Consider the following 17,416-nt stretch of genomic DNA (forward strand, 5'->3'; position numbering starts at 1 on the left):
TTTTTATAGATCTAAAACAATGTTTAATATTAGCTTTTTTTTAAATATACTTTTAGATTTTACAAAATGATTTTTGAACTAAAAACACAGAAAAAAAATGATTAAAAAATTATTATTATTGATTTAAAAGGGGGAAAATCAGGAAATTTAATATACATCTATACTCGTCATTTTAATTTGATCATAAAACAGAAAGCCGGCATTCATGATTTACTTTCCCGGGCCACACAAAATGATGCGGCGGGCCAGATTTGGCCCCCGGGCCGCCACTTTGACACATGTGCCCTAAGCCAAAAACACCATAAACAATATCAACTTTGCGTCAAAAGTGACATCATTTTTAATAATTCTAGCACTGTAATAGACTCCCGCATAAGCATGTCTCTATTTTAGTCTTAGTGCAATTGTTCAAATAAGAAGCTCTTCTGTACCCCTAGAAGGCATTTGTGACAGTTTATTTTTGACATAAATATGCAAAAGTATGTAAATATGTATGAGAAGCCAGGCTTTCAAAGAGTTAAAACAACAGGGACTATATGCTTACATCGCATGCATTATTCCCGTATTAACCTGATTCACCGTACTGGCACAGGAAGTGACAATTTCTGTTTACCTTTCTGCAAAAGAGGTCACTTTAAGCATTTATGAAATATTACAATGTCACCTGCATTTTTGACCTAATAGTTCTGCAACAATGAATTGATCGTTATGTATTTCAATCTGAAATAAGGTTCAAATCAGAGTAAGTAAATAGTAGAGTACATCATTAGAATAGCGTTGGAATGGTTTGTTTTGAAAGTCCTGTATTTAGTCTGATGCATTTTAGAGTGGTTTGTTTTGAAAGTGCTGTATTTAGTCAGTTACATTTGATAGTGGTTTCTTTTGAAAGTGTTATCAAAAGCATATTTTACAGTCTCGACAGTGATTTAGTCCACCTGTGTGATGTAAGACCCCGCAAGAAATGTACCCCACGCATCCGGTCTATTTACCCTGCGAGGCGCACCGTGCGGCAGCCGCTAACTAACGGGAAATGGCCCCCTCCGGTGTATATTTTTCCAATTTCCAAGGACGTAACGAGGCGAATGTTTTATCTGCGCTTGAATAACAAGAGAAATGGGACATTCTCTTTTTGGAATTTACTGCCAATGAAGTGTGTCGGGAGAGCGACGGGACTGAAAAAAGGCTGACGGATGAGCCAAGAGCTGCGAAAAAGACAAACCCCAAGTGGAGGAGGCGTATAGGTTAGGAAAGACATGAGGTGTGCATATGGTGCCATTAAATACTAAATACGTACTCCATTTTGGAAAAAGCACTTGTTTAGTTATCAGGAATGTTGGATTTTTTAGCCAGCAGGGATTGAACCCTCGATTTCAGAGCTGTGAGGCGGAAGTGCTAACCACACTAAATTCGAATAAATTAGAAATGGCATTAACTCATTAGTTGAAGTACACGCCCACTAGATTTGGACTTGATTGGGCGAATAAAATAGCATTCATAGCCAGTTTTCCTGGTTTAATTGAATTGGGCATCTTTTGTCAACAATGACTTGCACGTAGTTAAATACTATAAAAAAAAATTTTAGTTTGACCATATGCTGTTTTTATCATTGTAGACTTAAAAAAATATTTCAATTCCAATTTCCATGCTAATATTTACATTTTTTTAAATGACCAATTTTTTTTGGTCCTTAAATTCAACTTTTTGGTCCTTTTTTTCAACTCTTAACTCACGTCCCGTGTATAGAATGTCACAAGTGTGTGGCCACGACAACAAATGCACATCTCATTCAACGGGTGGGTCAACAGGGGCATCTCAAGCGGGCAGACAGGAGCTTATCTTAATTCTCAGCAAGAGAAAATCCCAGATCCCGTCCACCCCGACTGCGTGTAATCGATGCTGACAGGTAATTCAGGGGACTCCGTGAAGGAGCTCGCTAGACGCTTGTGTACCCTCGCTAGCCACACTTCCACCAATCAAAGTGCTTGACAACTGTAACGCTTGTCCACGTAAACATGTATCTTGTCAAAAAGAGCCGAGAAAATGGGATTCAACGGCCACCAAATGACAGAAAATGAAATCTTGCCTATAGTATTACATTTGACTGCTTATAGATGAGGAGGAGACACAAATTAGCATAACAAATTGGAAAATGGAATATACGGGGAAATTAGCTTCCACATGGGTTATGCATTGATCTGTTCATTTTGGCACTCTTTCAGGTCGCTTAAATTAAATTAGATTAGATTAGAACCTTATTTCATCCCGTATTCGGGAAATTCCCTTGGTTGCAGTAGCAAAACGGTAGCAAGCACAGACACAGAAGACATTGTAGACCTAGGTAAAAAAAAACTGGAGCCACACACAGGAAGTCCACAAGGACTTTCTGCAGAATGAGACTAAGGTTAAATATGCAGAATCACTCTTGCAAGATGATCCGGAGATTTTTACATATTTTTGGCAAAGTCTGTATAAATGTGTGCCTTGATTTGTTTTATGTCTAAATTAGAAAAATATTAGATGAAATGCTGACGTGAATTTTTGAAACATTTGGAACTTGGAACCTTATGAATCGGTCAAAGCGAGTGGGCTGTGCGGCACAACCAAAAAATCTGAATATTATATGTGGGCCGCTTTGTTTTGAAAATCATCTCCACCATAACGCTCTCGCAACGAAATCAATGACTGCAGGGCACGGAGGCCAAAGCCCCCCGAGGAGAGCATATGTAGGCTAGCGGGCGAGTGACACGGCTCGTGGCCGCGTAACCAGAGCACATTAAAAAGAGACGAAGAGCTGGAACTGCAGTCCCGGCCGGCCCGAGTCGTTCCCTCAAAGCTGCCGCTGGCTCTCATCCAGTTTTCTGAGAGGCGCTGTTACGTAATTCCAGCAGATCCCCCCCCCCCCTTTTATTTTCCACGGTTCGGATCGAAGCAATCAATTGAAACGCGGCTAAAATTCAACGACGCAATCACTCAAGCCGCTTTTTGTCTTATGAATCCACATTAATTTCGCCAGTGAGTATTCCGTAAAATCGACTCCAGCACTGAATCACTTTTTACTTTTCGGAATAACGACTGGGCCAATAGGCACAAATGTATCAGAATGAGGAAAGGGTGGTCTTAAAAAGTTGTTGTTTTTTAGGGTGTTGGCATTGGATTTTTTCTGGCAAGTCTTAGCTTCCTTAAATAAGGGGTTTTATTAGATTTTTTTTCAAGGTTTTTAATAGTTCGCTTTTGTTTTGTACAGGCTGAAGGCCTCTCAAGGGGCACTGAAGTAGTTAATAGGGTTTATAGTTTATATAACGTCTTTTTTGTGGATTCTAACAAAGCATATTGTTGTTTCATGTTTGATTCATGAATTGTGGACTTATTGGTGCCTGTGTTTCCCGCAGTTAAATAATTTGCCATTAGAGCAAGGGTGTCAAACTCGGGTTGGTTCGCGGGCCGCATTAACATCAACGCCATTTCATGTGGGCCGGAACATTTTAGATCTAATATTTAGATTTTTTTTTTAATTGCATTAAAAAAATTGGATCAAAAGCCCTAAATAGTCCATTTTTATACATCTAAAGCAATGTTTATTTGAGCTTTTTTTTCTTAGTATTGGAAAATGTCTTTTAATCATGTTTTTTATTTCAAATGGAAACAAAATATTTTTTTTAAAGTAGAAAACGGAAAATATTTGTATATTTATTTTTAGATTTTACAAAATGCTTTTTGAACTAAAAACACAAAAGAAAAAAAATTGGATGAAAAAATTGCAGTGATTGTTTTTAAAAAGGGGGAAATCAGGAAATGTAATGTACATCTATCATCATTTGAATTTGATCCTAAATCTTACTTTCTCGGGCCGCATAAAATGATATGGCGGGCCAGATTTGGCCCCCGGGCCGTCACTTTGACACCTGTGCATTAGAGGGACAATTTTCTCCTGTAGAACATCCGTTCTTGTTGTTTGTTTAGGTAATTATTATTTTCTTTGACATTTAGGACTTGCATTTATCCTAGTAAGGACCGCGGGGTGCTGGTGTTGGAAGTGGTGCTACTAATTTTATGTTAGTGTGCTCAGGTGACATCGTTGAACTTTTTTAGTTTCCATGCAGAATAGTAAGCTCAACAATGGAAGTCCAAGGTTATGACTATTGGTTAAAGTGATTTCACAATTGTCACCCCAGTGAAAGCCTTGACGTTTCTCTCTGATTGCCATCTTTTTATCCAAAATGCAAGTAAATTGAACCAATGCATCTTTTTGCGCGGTCGAGGCTTACCTTGTTTGTGATTAATATGAATGCAAATGAATGGTGGCAGGCTCTTAAGAATCCACCCAGTCATACAAAAGACATTCACATGAAGCAAAAAAAAAAGGAATTTCTACCGTATTATTTCGATAAGTGAGAAGGCATTGCTTGGTAATGAGCTCTCATTTTAAACTTGAGGTGAACAATTTCGTTCAAATGCCTTTTTTTTTTATTGTAATGGATGTCGGTGATTTCAACTTGGTGCAGTGAGAAATGTGCTGAATAGTGAATGAACTTTTTTAATCTCATCCTCTCTCCAATATTGAGTGGAATGAATTAAGTCCATTGGAGACGGTCCACTTGGAACGCTTAAAATAAATAGTGTCTTTCCAATTGCTACGCGCTAATGTGTTGGTGGTGGTCCTTAACCTCCAGAGTCCAAGACGACCGACCTAGTAAGCCAAGTAAACCCATTTGCAGGAGTTAGCGGGTTAAAAAAGAATCCGACCGAGCGACCGAGTGGCTCAAAGAGCCTTGCGATCTTCTTGTTTTGTACGCAGTCTACTTGTAGCTCTAAAAACCAAGCAGGTATTTAATCAGCGACGGGAAGCGACTATGAATCTGCCGAGACCCCCCGCAGCACCTTGTCGAACTTTAGACGCTTTGAAGTCGACGTTACAGTCAAAGCAATAACGTAGGACTTGAAGACGGCAGTATTTTTAGGATGAGCGCCGCTTTGAACGCAACCCACACGGTTTGAGTTTCTCTTTTTTTTTTTCTTTTCCCAAGCTTATTTCCATCTAGTGTGGCAATTAAATCGAGGCAGGTTGCTTTTTGATTCAATCCTAGGCAGGTGCACTTCATTCGGAATTCTGGTTGGGATTTTTTTGGGTGGTGGGAGATGCTAAATATGTATTTTTATGAAGGTGTTATGGAGATCGCCTGCCGCGTTTGGCTAACAAGACTGACAAGATAGAAGTGTGATAAAAATTTTAATATGTATCTACTTAAGTACATTATTTTTTTTTAAATTTGTGAAGGTGTTGGTTTTATTTTGGAAAATATTCCATCTTCAAGTTGCTTCCTTAATTTCTTTCGCACTCAAAAACGTCAGTTGTAATTTTTCCAAAACTTATCATGGTATTTTTATCTTCTGATAATTTTACTGTTTGGACAGTTATCCTCACAAGGATCATGGGAGGTGCTGGAGCCTATCCCATACAATGTTTATTAATAGTAAAATAAATTTCCCATTGTATTAATTCTATTAAATCCTTTTATTTACAAATACCGAATATATATGAAAACATTCCATCTTCAAGTTGCTTCCTTAATTTCTTTTCACACTTAAAAACGTTTCCTTGTAATTTTTCAAAAACTTTCAAAAACTTATCATGCCATTTTATCTTATTATTATTTTACTGTTTGGACAGTTATCCTCACAAGGCTCATGGGAGGTGCTGGAGCCTATCCCAGACAATTTCCCATTGTATTATTTCTATATAATCCTTTTATTTACATATAGCGTATTTTGTTTGTCAGTACGGTCATCATTTATTGGCGCCAGGGGATTGGTCAAGACAGTGAAAGATAGATAGATTAAGAAAAAAAAAGCCCTCTGTTTTTAATTAAAAGTTAGGCGACGGGGATTCGTGGCATCGGGTGTTTAGCTGTAAATCAGATTAAGCGGAGAACGATACAGTTAGCCAAGCTTGCACCTTCTATAATAAGACTGCATTTTTTAGCACCGTCGCAAATGCGCTGGTGTGAATTGGCAAAGCGGTCAAAGATGAATTCTTTGACTTTTAATCAGGCTCATATCGCCTGAAAGGCCTCCTCGCAGACGAGCAGGGGAAATTTAATGAAACTTCATCCGCTTTCAGGCCCTGATAATGTCGTTATTATTATTAAGATGACTTAACATCACATGCTATATTGAGGAATTTGCCTGCAAATCTTCTTTGATGAAGTTCTTCCACGCTTTAAATTAAACGATGGGCCACGCCCGGAAATGGGGCTCGATAACGTCATTTTCAGGGGATTGTAATAATATTTATCTGAATTGTTTTTCTTTGAGAAGGACAATAATTTCTTTCAAAATTACTTTATTTCTTATTAATTATTTCATTTTTTATTTACATTAAAATAAAAGTGGGGAAAAAGGGTCTTCAGTTTTATTCGTTCATTTTTCAGATTTATAAAAACACTATTTTTGACAACAAACCCAAAAATATATTTAGGGGATTAAAAATGTGTATATATTTTTTAAAGGAGGAAAAACAATGTATATTTTCTCTAAGTCTATCATCTTCATTTGAATATTATAATAAAGCACATGATTTATTTTCGCCGGCCGCACCAGGTGACGTGACGGTCCAGATCTGACCCCCGGGCCGCCACTTTGACAACTGCGCTCGCAAAAGACATCTCAGTAGCGTAGCATAATTGTCACGCCGGCATTTTGGCATAATCTTGCTCTTTATTGGAGGACTAACACATCGCGAGCGTGACAATCTGCCGGCGCGCATCCTTTCTCTTTGCCGCTTCCCGGCGGGCGATCACCGAGCTGAGATGATTGGCCCTGAAAGGTGGCGCCGTCTCATGCGCCAGCGAGCGAGGTGACAACAGGTGGAGCGTCAGATTGAGGCTCGGCAGCTGGGGACGGCGCAACTCTCTCGCCAGCTGTCGCGTCTGATGGCCATCATTAAAGGCCGCTTCTTCTTCTTCTTCTTCTTCTTGTCTTCAGAGCTTTGCCAGACAGACATTTCTATCATTTTGAATTTCAAGCTAAAAGTGGACGCTCGCTTTCCCAAATTAATGACTGCCGTTGCCATCATTCTATTATTCAACACTCCTTCAACCAAACTTATAGTTTCGTTCAGGTCTGCTAATTAGGGCTGGTTCTTTGGCATGTGCAATGTGGGCAACCGCTGGTGGCGCAATCTATGTGGGGGCGCATGAGAGCCCTCTTTTTTGTCGATTATATTTCCAATTATCTAGACCAGGCGTGTCAAACTCAGTTTGGTACTAGATCTCATTTAACCAGTTTATTTTTGGCCCAAAATGTGAAGAACTTACTTTCCGCCATTTTGACCGTCCATTCCTTTGCATTTGAAGGTAGTTACAGCTTATTTCCGATAAATTTTGTGTCATTTTCTAGTGACGTTGAAGGACTTTCTGATATGCTTCCTGCTTGTTTGTTGATTCCCGTTGAATTTTAGGTTAATTCCTGTAAGTTTTGTAGCATTTTAAGCTTCCTTATTAACTCATCGGCTGCCATTGAAGGTGCTGTTTTTACGATTACATTTCCAATTATCTAGACCAGGCGTTTCAAACTCAGTTTGGTACTAGATCTCATGTAACCAGTTTATTTTTGGCCCAAAATCTTAACAACTTACTCGCCATTTTGACCCTCCATTCCATTCCTTTGCATTTTAAGGTAGTTACAGGTTATTTCCGATAAATTTTGTGTCATTTTCTAGTGACGTTGAAGGACTTTCTGATAGGCTTCCTGCTCGTTTGTTGATTCCCGTTGATTTTTTGGTTAATTTCTGTACGTTTTGGAGCATTTTAAGCTACCTTATTAATTCATCAGCAGCCATGAAGGCGCCGTTTTTACGGCAAGGGGCGAATGGACGCCAGATTGTGCAAGCGTATCTATTTAAATGAATGAAAAGGAATCTTCTGTGTGGTACTCAGACGAGCGATTGAGTTAAATAATCGGCATCCTATTGGTTAGCGAAGTATTCAGAAAGATCCCCCAGTGGGAGTGGCATGCTACACGGTGGTCTGTTCATGGTAAGAATGCTGGCACTTTAATTTCCCGTTATCTATTTATTTTTATTTTTTTTGTAAGACAACACCGCAAGCGTGGCTTCAAGTTTGGAGGCAGTTTCCATGGCGACAGTGTCGTATCAACACACTCGGCCTTACTTGACGGTCTCGTAGATGTGGCGGTGAAAAATGAAGCCATTGCAGTGGAACTGGACCAAACAGAATTGCGTGTGAGATATGTGTGCGAAAGATACGCAGCTAGAAACCAAACAAGGGGGGAAAAGCCTTGTTTTATAAATGTATTTATAGTTAGAGAAGTACAGAAATGATCTATAATTGAAAATATATGCTGTTTTGTTCGGACTGCATAATTAAGAGTAAAAAAAAGAAACTAATATTTCATGCTGGAGTATAAGTTGTATTTTTGGGGGCTTGCCATTTTTTTATTTGTCAGAAACCACGAGCTAACATGTGTGAAAATATTAGTAGTAAAAATGTGAAAATATTAGTAGTAAACTGGAGTTACCTATAGTCAAACAACACAATATAATGAACTTGTAGCTGTCAGATTTAAAAAAAAATAATAATAATTATGTAAGTCACACCTGAGTATTAGCCAAACGATGCACAATCAAGAGTTAAAAAAAAATATCACACTGGAGTAAAAATCTCAAGAGTAGTTGCCAAACGATGAAAAAAACGGTGCCTCATAGTCCACAAAATGTAAAAACAATAATTGAACATATTTATTTAGTGTTCCTAGTTTTCAAAGGTTTTAGAAACGACCAAAAATAGCCAATTCTCCAAAGTGTAAAATCCCTGACGTGTCAACTTTGCAGTAGTTTTCCATCGTAGCGAACTTTGTTGTTTTCCTGTCCAATTTTAAAAAACAATAAGGCAAATTAGCGAGCGCCTCAATCAGGGAAGACAGTGTGTTCATTATTAAGGCTCTCTGGACCGTCATCAGTCGCGGTGGACACATCAGAGAGGACGCATCCAGTCGAGGCGCGTTTAATGAGGAGATGAGTGCTTTAAAGAGCGCAGCCTGACTCATCAATAATTTGGGCGGCCATATGTCCGGCCTTGACTAAAACCTGCTGACGATTCGCTTTTTTGGTCGTCAAAGGGAGATTTTTTTTTTCCCGTCCGGTCCTTTTGTCGGCCCGACGGACTTTCATTCCAACTTAAAACTGCCAGGAGGCGCGTTTTTGTCCAGTTGGGTTTCTTTTATTGTATATTTGTCCATGTTGACCAGCTCTGAGCTGTCCTTCAGACTGGTACAATTAATAAATATATTCATTCGAAATTCTTCTTTAACCTTGTAAGACCGAAACTTTTATTTTCTCTTTGATATTTAGGCTAATTGGGACTTGATGAGTGTAAAAACAAAGAATTATCTTTTTACATGATGTCATTTCTTAGAAAAATGATGTCCATATGTGGACGCCAGGTCCTAAGAGGTTAATATCATGTTAGTAAATGCTAAGTAAATGCTAAATTTACGAAATTAAGATGAATAAAAACGTAAATACACCCCAGTTACAGACCCAAGTAGCATTTTAAAGTAGTTTTTTTGTATAGTGTTTATCTTATTTCATGCTATTGATGGCAAAGGCGTCAAATTTATAGAATGCTCATCTTTTAGGGCTATTATATGAGCGCTAGGCGTCCAATCAATATTGACTGGCAGGGACGAATGAACAATTTCCTGTCTTATCTGACCTGAAGGACAGATTGTTTGCCTTTCCTCAGACTGTTTTTGGTCAAAATAAACGAGCAAATGGACATTTCATCCTTACTACAATGTTAATGATAATGAAACTATGGTGAATTTTTAGTATGGAACTATTTATAAGTTGCCACACATTTGTACTCTTCTATTTGGTAATAATATATACCGTATTTTCACGACTATAAGGCCCAGTTAAAAGTCTTAAATTTTCTCCAAAATAGACAGGTATAATCCAGTGTGCTTTATATATGGAAAAAAAAAAAATTGTCATTCATTGAGGGTGCGCCTTATAATGTGGTGCGCCTTATAGTCGTGAAAATATGGTATTTTTTTTGTAAAATGTACTACGATTGGCTGACCACTACCTCCTGGTGAATGTAGTTAGCTGGGATAGGCTCCAGCACCCCACGCGACCCTTGTGAGTGGGGAATGTGTGTAACCAGAATCACTTGTGGGTGATTGCGCCCAGTCTCCTTGGTCGCTCGCCATGCCTTGATCCAAAATTTTATCTGTAAAACCGACGCTACCGAGATTAGCTTGAGAAACAAAAAGCCACCGCCATGACACTTCCAGACTCTCCGTCAGTCCCGACACTGTTATTAAACCATGAGTAATAACCGTCATTAAGTACAATGACCAGAGCCATTTGTGCTCCATTCTGCCCTTTCGGCACTCCTTCCTTTGTCTTTACCCAGCCAATGGCTGCCATTTGTCTACTTGTGGACGCATTTCAGGCTGTCCATCAGTATACAAAGACTCGACCGGACTCAAAGCAATCACTCCGAGTTCAAGCTGTGTGACAACGCACGGCGTGAGCGCTCTCCGAGGAAAAATTACAGGACGACCTTCAGTCGGCGTCGGTCCGAGTCGGCGACTCTGATTGCGCTCGCTACTCTTGACTCTTTACTTCAGAGCGTCTTACACTTAGAGGAGCGTTTGTTCACTGACCGACCGACTAAGCGAGCGAATGCAACTCTAGCGGCATCCCAATCATCTCCTCGGTGCCTAAAAAAAAACACTGCCGGCTTTCAGAAAACCCGTGAGGTGAAAGCCAGAAAAGGTGATTCGGGTGGAACGCTGTTCGATGTCAGCGTATCAGCGTAGCAGACCGTTCTGCATGACCGTGTTTTCCAGTCTAGCAAATAGACGTCCAGTTCGTTTAAATTTGGAGGGTTAGGCATGAATGCTCATCTTTTAGGCCTTTTGTCGGCGCTTGAGTTGAGTTGATTTATTTAATAAGGGACAGCACATATGAATGAACATGTTTATATTCATGTTAATGAAGATATACAGCAATCCCTCGATGTTCACATATGAATGAACATATACAGTAATCCCTCGATTATCGCGGTTAATGTAGACCAGACATGGCCGCGATAAACGAAAAACCTCAAAGTAAAAAATAAATAAATAAATATTTATCTATATATTTTTACTTCAGTCCTAATAGCAAGCGGGGAAAGGAGGAGTGGCTTCCGCTTGCGAGTTTCAGCTTGGATTTTCACATTTTTATGAGCTTACAAAAAATGTAATTAAAAAAAATTCCCCCAGGAAAAAAATCTGCGATGTCGTGAAGCTGCGAAAGTTGAAGCCGCAATATTTGGGGGATTACTGAATATGTAAATATGTAAGATTGTAGCCGAGGGCTAATTTTCATCTTAAGTCTCTTGCGTAGGTTGAAGATTAACGAAGACACACACACACACACACATGAAGCACAGTTTTAGACAACGTTGTGATTGCAATTTTTTTCGACTAACAGCCAGGCTTTAAGATGATTGGCCAAGAGGTTCAGAGACGTGAGTTGACGTATGCTAATTGGTATTGAGTTCCAGGTATGTGAGGCACGGACAGAGAAGGTGCTTTGGCTGAATGCACTTTTTTTAAAGGAACTACACAGTCACCTCTAGAGCCAGCCCTTGTTTAGATTAGATTAGATAACCTTATTCATCCCGTATTCGGGTTGTTGATGTGTTGGTCAAATCCATTTTGACTGGGAGAACTATAATTGTCATGACTTGGTGGTCAAAACAAGATATGTCTCCCAATAGGGCAAAAATTTAATGGATAAACAAAATTATGAAACAAACACGCTGGTTCTAGTTATCATTTAATCTACGATGTGGACACTTTACCATAATTTATGGGAATAGAACAAATCAAATGCCTTTTGCTCACTAATACGATTATATACAACGAACATTCATTCGCTCCTGTCAGTCAAATTGGATTGGACGCCAAGAGTTGTCAATGGAAGCCCATGTGTTAAATGAGTGCCAAGTACAGAAGGGAAAGGAAAAAAAAGTGTCACTTGGTCACCCATGCCAGTCAAAAAGCAATGCTCTCACTTGCACATTTGAATGTTTGCACATCTGCGCGCTAATTCATTGGTGGCCTTTTCTGTTACTTTCATGAATAATTGATGAGCTCATTTTGATTGACGGATAGGATGGTGCCAATGAAGCTGCACATAGTGTTATTAAAGTCGCGTGAATATTTGAGTGACGGCCTGGCGAACGCATCAATTGGCAAGTACATGCGAGTAAACGTAAAAAGAAAAAGTTGAAGTTTAATACATTTCTACCAGTTATAGCTACTTTTACTACGTGATACTGTAACTTTAAATAAGGACTTAAATTTCGAATAAAAAAATTAAATTCGACTGAAATGTTTTTTAACAGCAATTCTGGCTCATCTGTTCCCGTCAATGGCAGCCAATGAGTTAATTTTGTATAAACTAGTACTAGCTAGAACTACAAATTTCAGTATTTAAAAGAGCGATGGTTCAAATCATTATTTTTTAATGTTTAAATTCTGATAAGACACTTCTGTAAGGCCTATAGTTGTCATCATTTTAGATTGGCGGTCAAAACAGGATAAATAAATAAAAAATGCTGCTTTTAGTTAGCATTTTAAGTTCGATGGAGATATTTTTTGAGTCTCATGGGAAATAAAAGGAATCAAATGACTTCCCTGATAACCTTAGAAACAAACAAAAGGCATTGTCTTCCCTTGCTGTGTTTGTATTTATCATTATTATTATTAATACACCTGCGTTTGCTGTACAAGGCGCATCCAATAACCTTAACTGCATTTTTATTTTTTCTGGGAGGAAGCCAAGCAAGAGTGCTGATTCACTGTGACTTTCTGAGGAAAGAATGTAGCAGAAAAGAGAAAAGTCTGTCTGATGCTTTTTTTTTTTGCTTTGTTTTCTCATTCCTGCATTTATCTACCGACGACAGCTTTTATTAGATAATGGGAAACCTCAGCTCTTCTTCCTTTTTGCCTTCCGGAATGTTAGAGGTTGCAGTCAATGCCTGCTTCATGTGTGTGGTGTCTTCAGGCAAAATTGTGGGCAGCATTATCGATAATGTCTTACTTCGCCTTTTAGGCTCGTAGAGATAGATGGTGTTTTAACAATTTCACATACCGTATTTTCAGGACTATAAGTTGCTTTTTTTTCTGAAATAGTTTAGCCAGGGGTGCAACTTATACTCCAGTGCAAGTTTACTATATTATTTCACATAGTATCATACCTGTCAACCTCTGCCGATAACTGCCCTTATAAATGATTATGATTCCCCTTACAAACCCCCAAAAAACCTTACAAACACCGTACGACTCGTACGGTGTTTGTAAGGTTTTTTGGAGGTTTGTAAGGGGAATCATAATCATTTATTAGGGCAGTTATCGGCAGAGGTTGACAGGTATGTAGTATTTTTACACTGAACCGGAAGAGGACCCTCTAGGAGTCTATGTTCTTGTATTTTTTTGGATTCACTATCACTTAGGATTAATTAGGAATAACCCCGATCACGTGATTATAAAAGGAAGCCCCATTAAGTCATTTTCGGAGGATCCGAATTTGGTAAGATATATTTGTTTCGATTTTTAGTATTTTTTTAGATAGCAATTCGCAATAAAAAATAGCTCTCATCTACCTGTATTTTTTTTTAGCATCAGTTATGGAAAAGGTCATTAAAATAGCTAGAAAATAAACGAATGGAGATCTTTCCACAAACGAGAAGACACTATAAAGCACGTGTCAAAGTTGCGGCCCGGGGGCCAAATCTGGCCCGCCGCATCATTTTGTGTGGCCCAGGAAAGTAAATCATGAGTGCCGACTTTCTCTTTTAGGATCAACTAAAATGAAGAGTATAGATGTATATTAAATTTCCTGATTTTCCCCCTTTTAAATCAATAAATGTAATTTTTAAATATTTTTTTCTGTTTTTAGTTCAAAAATCATTTTGTAAAATCTAAAAATATATATAAAAAAGCTAAAATAAACTTTGTTTTAGAGATATAAAAAACTGAATATTCAGGGATTTTAATCCAGTTCTTTTAATCCATTTATTAAAAAAATCTAAATATTATATCTAAAATGGTCCGGCCCATGTGAAATCAAGTTGACGTTAAAGCGGCCCGCGAAACAACCCGAGTCTGACACCCCTGCTCTAGGCCTTATATTGATAATTTTAACATTGGTGTTCGTTTGGTGACCTTTTTGCTTATGCCCCTCCCCCCAAAAGCAAACCCCTAAAATCTGCTCTAACTGATAAAAGTAATTACCAAAAAATTGTAATTACTTAAAAAATATATATATATATAGAATCAGTCTGTTGTTTCATTACTTTTTGATTTTAAATGCCTTTCCCGATGACATATCTCTTCTTTGTTTTGGATTTTATTAACGAAAATTCCCCCAAAATGCGACTTATGCTCCAGTAAATGTTTTTTTCCCTTTCATTGTGCATTTTTTGGCTAGTGCGACTTATACTCCGGTGCTAAAAATAGAGTAACCGCCAAGCATCCAAGCCCCGCCTCCACACAGGAGATAATATTCAAAAGCGAAATCCCCATACCGTGAGCCAGCCGTACGTGCTAACAACCCGATACGGCGTCCCCAAATGAATAGCAACAATGGAAACTCACGGAATAAGGAACGTCGCGTCGTCTTATATCCCCCCTCTGTGGCTCGTTTCCCGATTTTACCGTTCTCGCCTGAGTGAGGCAACATAAAAATGGCGGGGGGTTTAATCAAGCGGACGCGCGTCACACGGGACGCCGGAGGTGATGCAACAGCGGCTTTGTCGAGTGGCACGTGAAGTTTTACGCTTTGTGCCGTGCTGCTGTTCCATATGTCTCCCAGCGTGATTCCCTTTACACATTGTTACTTGTAGAAAAACAACCTCTACACGCTAAATACTTAACAGTTAATCGCCATGAGAAGGAGCAGACCATAAGTTTTGTTGTCATTGTAACAGGTAGATGTGAAGTGAGTATTTTTCTTTTGACGTACAGTACGTACATGTCGGTATTTTGGCCTCCGCAATGGAAGTTATAGATAAACACGAGCCTCAAAAACAACCATAATGACTTAAATGACTTGAAGTTGTGCAGGGAGGTGAGCAATCAGCCTTTTGTCAGAATAGCAACATTAGCATTTTATTCGTTGCGTATTTAAGAGAATTTTGCAACAAAAAAAACGTATTTTCACCCCTTCTGCTTGTCAACTACATTGTATTTCATTTGGAATAGTAGATAAATCGTTCTAATGACAACATACATGTCTCTAATATTAGTGGCAGCCTAAAGCCACCCTCAATTTTTGCCTACTGTTGCTTTAATTGTTTTATCCCACAATTTAAGAACGCATAGCCTCTCCCTGCCTTGTCTACTTCTAACAGTTTTAGACGCTCCTATCCAAAGAAATGTGTCATCGGCGATTGCCGTTTCCCCCTTAATAAGGTCGGCCATGCTTCCCCAAGCGCCCGCCGTCCCCTCAGGATATCCATCTCCCTCAAACAGCAATTTATCCAGCGGAGGCAGCCTCCTCATCTTTTCTTTCGTTTTTTTTTTAACTGTCACGAGAAGCTGTAATTCGCTCTCGGTATCCTCGGCACGATCTCTCCCCTCTCCTTTCACAAAGGAGGGAGCTTAAGCAAGTTGCATACAAAATAGCTGACTCAATCATCCAGCTGCATAATCAAGATAAGGAAGATGGGGGGGGGGGCAGGAAGTCAGCGAGAGAGATGGTAAGAAAAAAAAGTTGTGAGCAAAGCCCTCGACCCGAGTTGGGATTCTTTTTTCCGGAGCAACTTGAAGCAGAGAAAAGCTCCTCCAAAGCAACATTAAAAACATTGCGTCTCAAGGTATTACGCGGGCGTTGCCCCTTCCAGTGTGCATTTCTAAAGACAGATGGCACAGAGGCTACAAAATCCTCGGCTTATCCGTGAGTGAGCCCGCCACGTCCAACTGTAATGACTGCGCGCCGTCTAATAAAATAGATCAAGGCCGTCTTGCAAAAGCTCATTGTTGTCGTCATTTGTTACCGATGGCGGCAACTTTATAGCGAACTCCTCAGCTGATATATGAAGGCGCCAAACAACTTTTTTTCCTCCTACATCGGAGCCTTCGAAAGGCTCAGATGGGAGGAGCTGTCCGTGGTGCTGAATGCAAACTTGCTCGCTCCTCCTGTCAGGAGATGTTCTCTAATCGCTCCTCTCCTCCAAAGCCCACCTACCCCCCTTCTTATTCAAAGCCCATGGAATAATAATAAGCATGCTTGTTGCGTTCCGGTCCCGAAACGGAAGGTGGTCTTTCTTACCTGCGCTCCGAGAGACCGCCGGCCGGGCTCGGCGTCATGGTTCTGAAGAAGAAGAAGCGTTCCCAAAAGGGCTCCAACATCCAGGTTAATTACGATGACGAGTTACGGCTGCCGAGTCTTTCCCCGCCAATGTTCGGCGCGGCCGGAGCTCCACCGGCGCTCCTCGCTTACAGCTGAGCCGAGCCGCTCGCACGGGTTGCTTCTTTCTATCCGCCGAGACGACCGGCGAGGGAGGGGAGGGGAGGTGGGATGGACTGGAGAAAGGAAAGGCGGGCTGAAGAAGGAAGTGTGTGAGTGTGTGTTTGTGTGTGTGTGGGAGGGGGAGAGAGAAAGGGAGGCAGGCGACTCTCCCACAAAAAGAGAGAGAGAGAGAGAGGCGCACGTTTTTCGGGTCAGCAAAGCTCCTAACAAGATTGCTCCTCAAGGACTCCACCCACTTGTGTCCCTGGCCACGCCCATCCTCTTTAGGTCGAGAGCCAAATGATGCGGTCGATTTCACGTCAGCTCTTTTGCCGCCATTGACGCCGATAGACATCAATTCTGGCCAATTAGTTGATTTATTAAATAACAGAACCGGCGATGGAAGATGTTGCCGATACGATCATGTGATCGGGTCAATGAGGAAGCATATTTGGCCTAAAAAAAATCCATAAATAAGATGCTGTGTCATAAAAGTCAATGTATTCAAATGTAGATGGAAAAGTAGTGGCATATAGTCGGAAATTCTAATATATTTTGCAACCTTTTTATTGTTATTATTTTAATGTTTTTTCTGGCAATGGCTATTCAGGGTGAGGCCCTTCAATCCGACTCATGTACTAGCAGCTGGCGGTGTTTTGGAATTGCACTAAATGTGATCTATGTAATCATATTAATGATAGTTCATATCACTAAGTATACATACTGCAATCTATCACCATAATTAAATCAACTGTCACACAGTAGCGAAGGTGGGCTGTAATTCACAGGGTTTAAATAGACGTGCGGGGGAGAGAGCGAAGGGGCGGAGTTAACGGCAAAAGTGTGCCGTATTTCAGCAAATCTTTCTTCAGATGGAAGCTCAAT

General features: G+C 39.8%; 1 protein-coding gene across 1 annotated transcript in view; it reads right to left on the reverse strand.

Moving 5' to 3' along the window:
• The window catches only part of elfn1a (extracellular leucine-rich repeat and fibronectin type III domain containing 1a), a 55,400-nt gene extending 38,809 nt beyond the window's left edge, over positions 1 to 16,591 (reverse strand). The window contains exon 1 of the mRNA XM_077618675.1: positions 16,352 to 16,591. The gene's annotated coding sequence lies outside the window, so the exon portion shown is untranslated. The remainder of the gene's footprint in view (positions 1 to 16,351) is intronic.
• Positions 16,592 to 17,416: the final 825 nt, after the last annotated feature.

This window comes from Stigmatopora argus, chromosome 14, assembly GCF_051989625.1.
Source record: "Stigmatopora argus isolate UIUO_Sarg chromosome 14, RoL_Sarg_1.0, whole genome shotgun sequence".
Taxonomy (NCBI): Eukaryota; Metazoa; Chordata; class Actinopteri; order Syngnathiformes; family Syngnathidae; genus Stigmatopora; species Stigmatopora argus.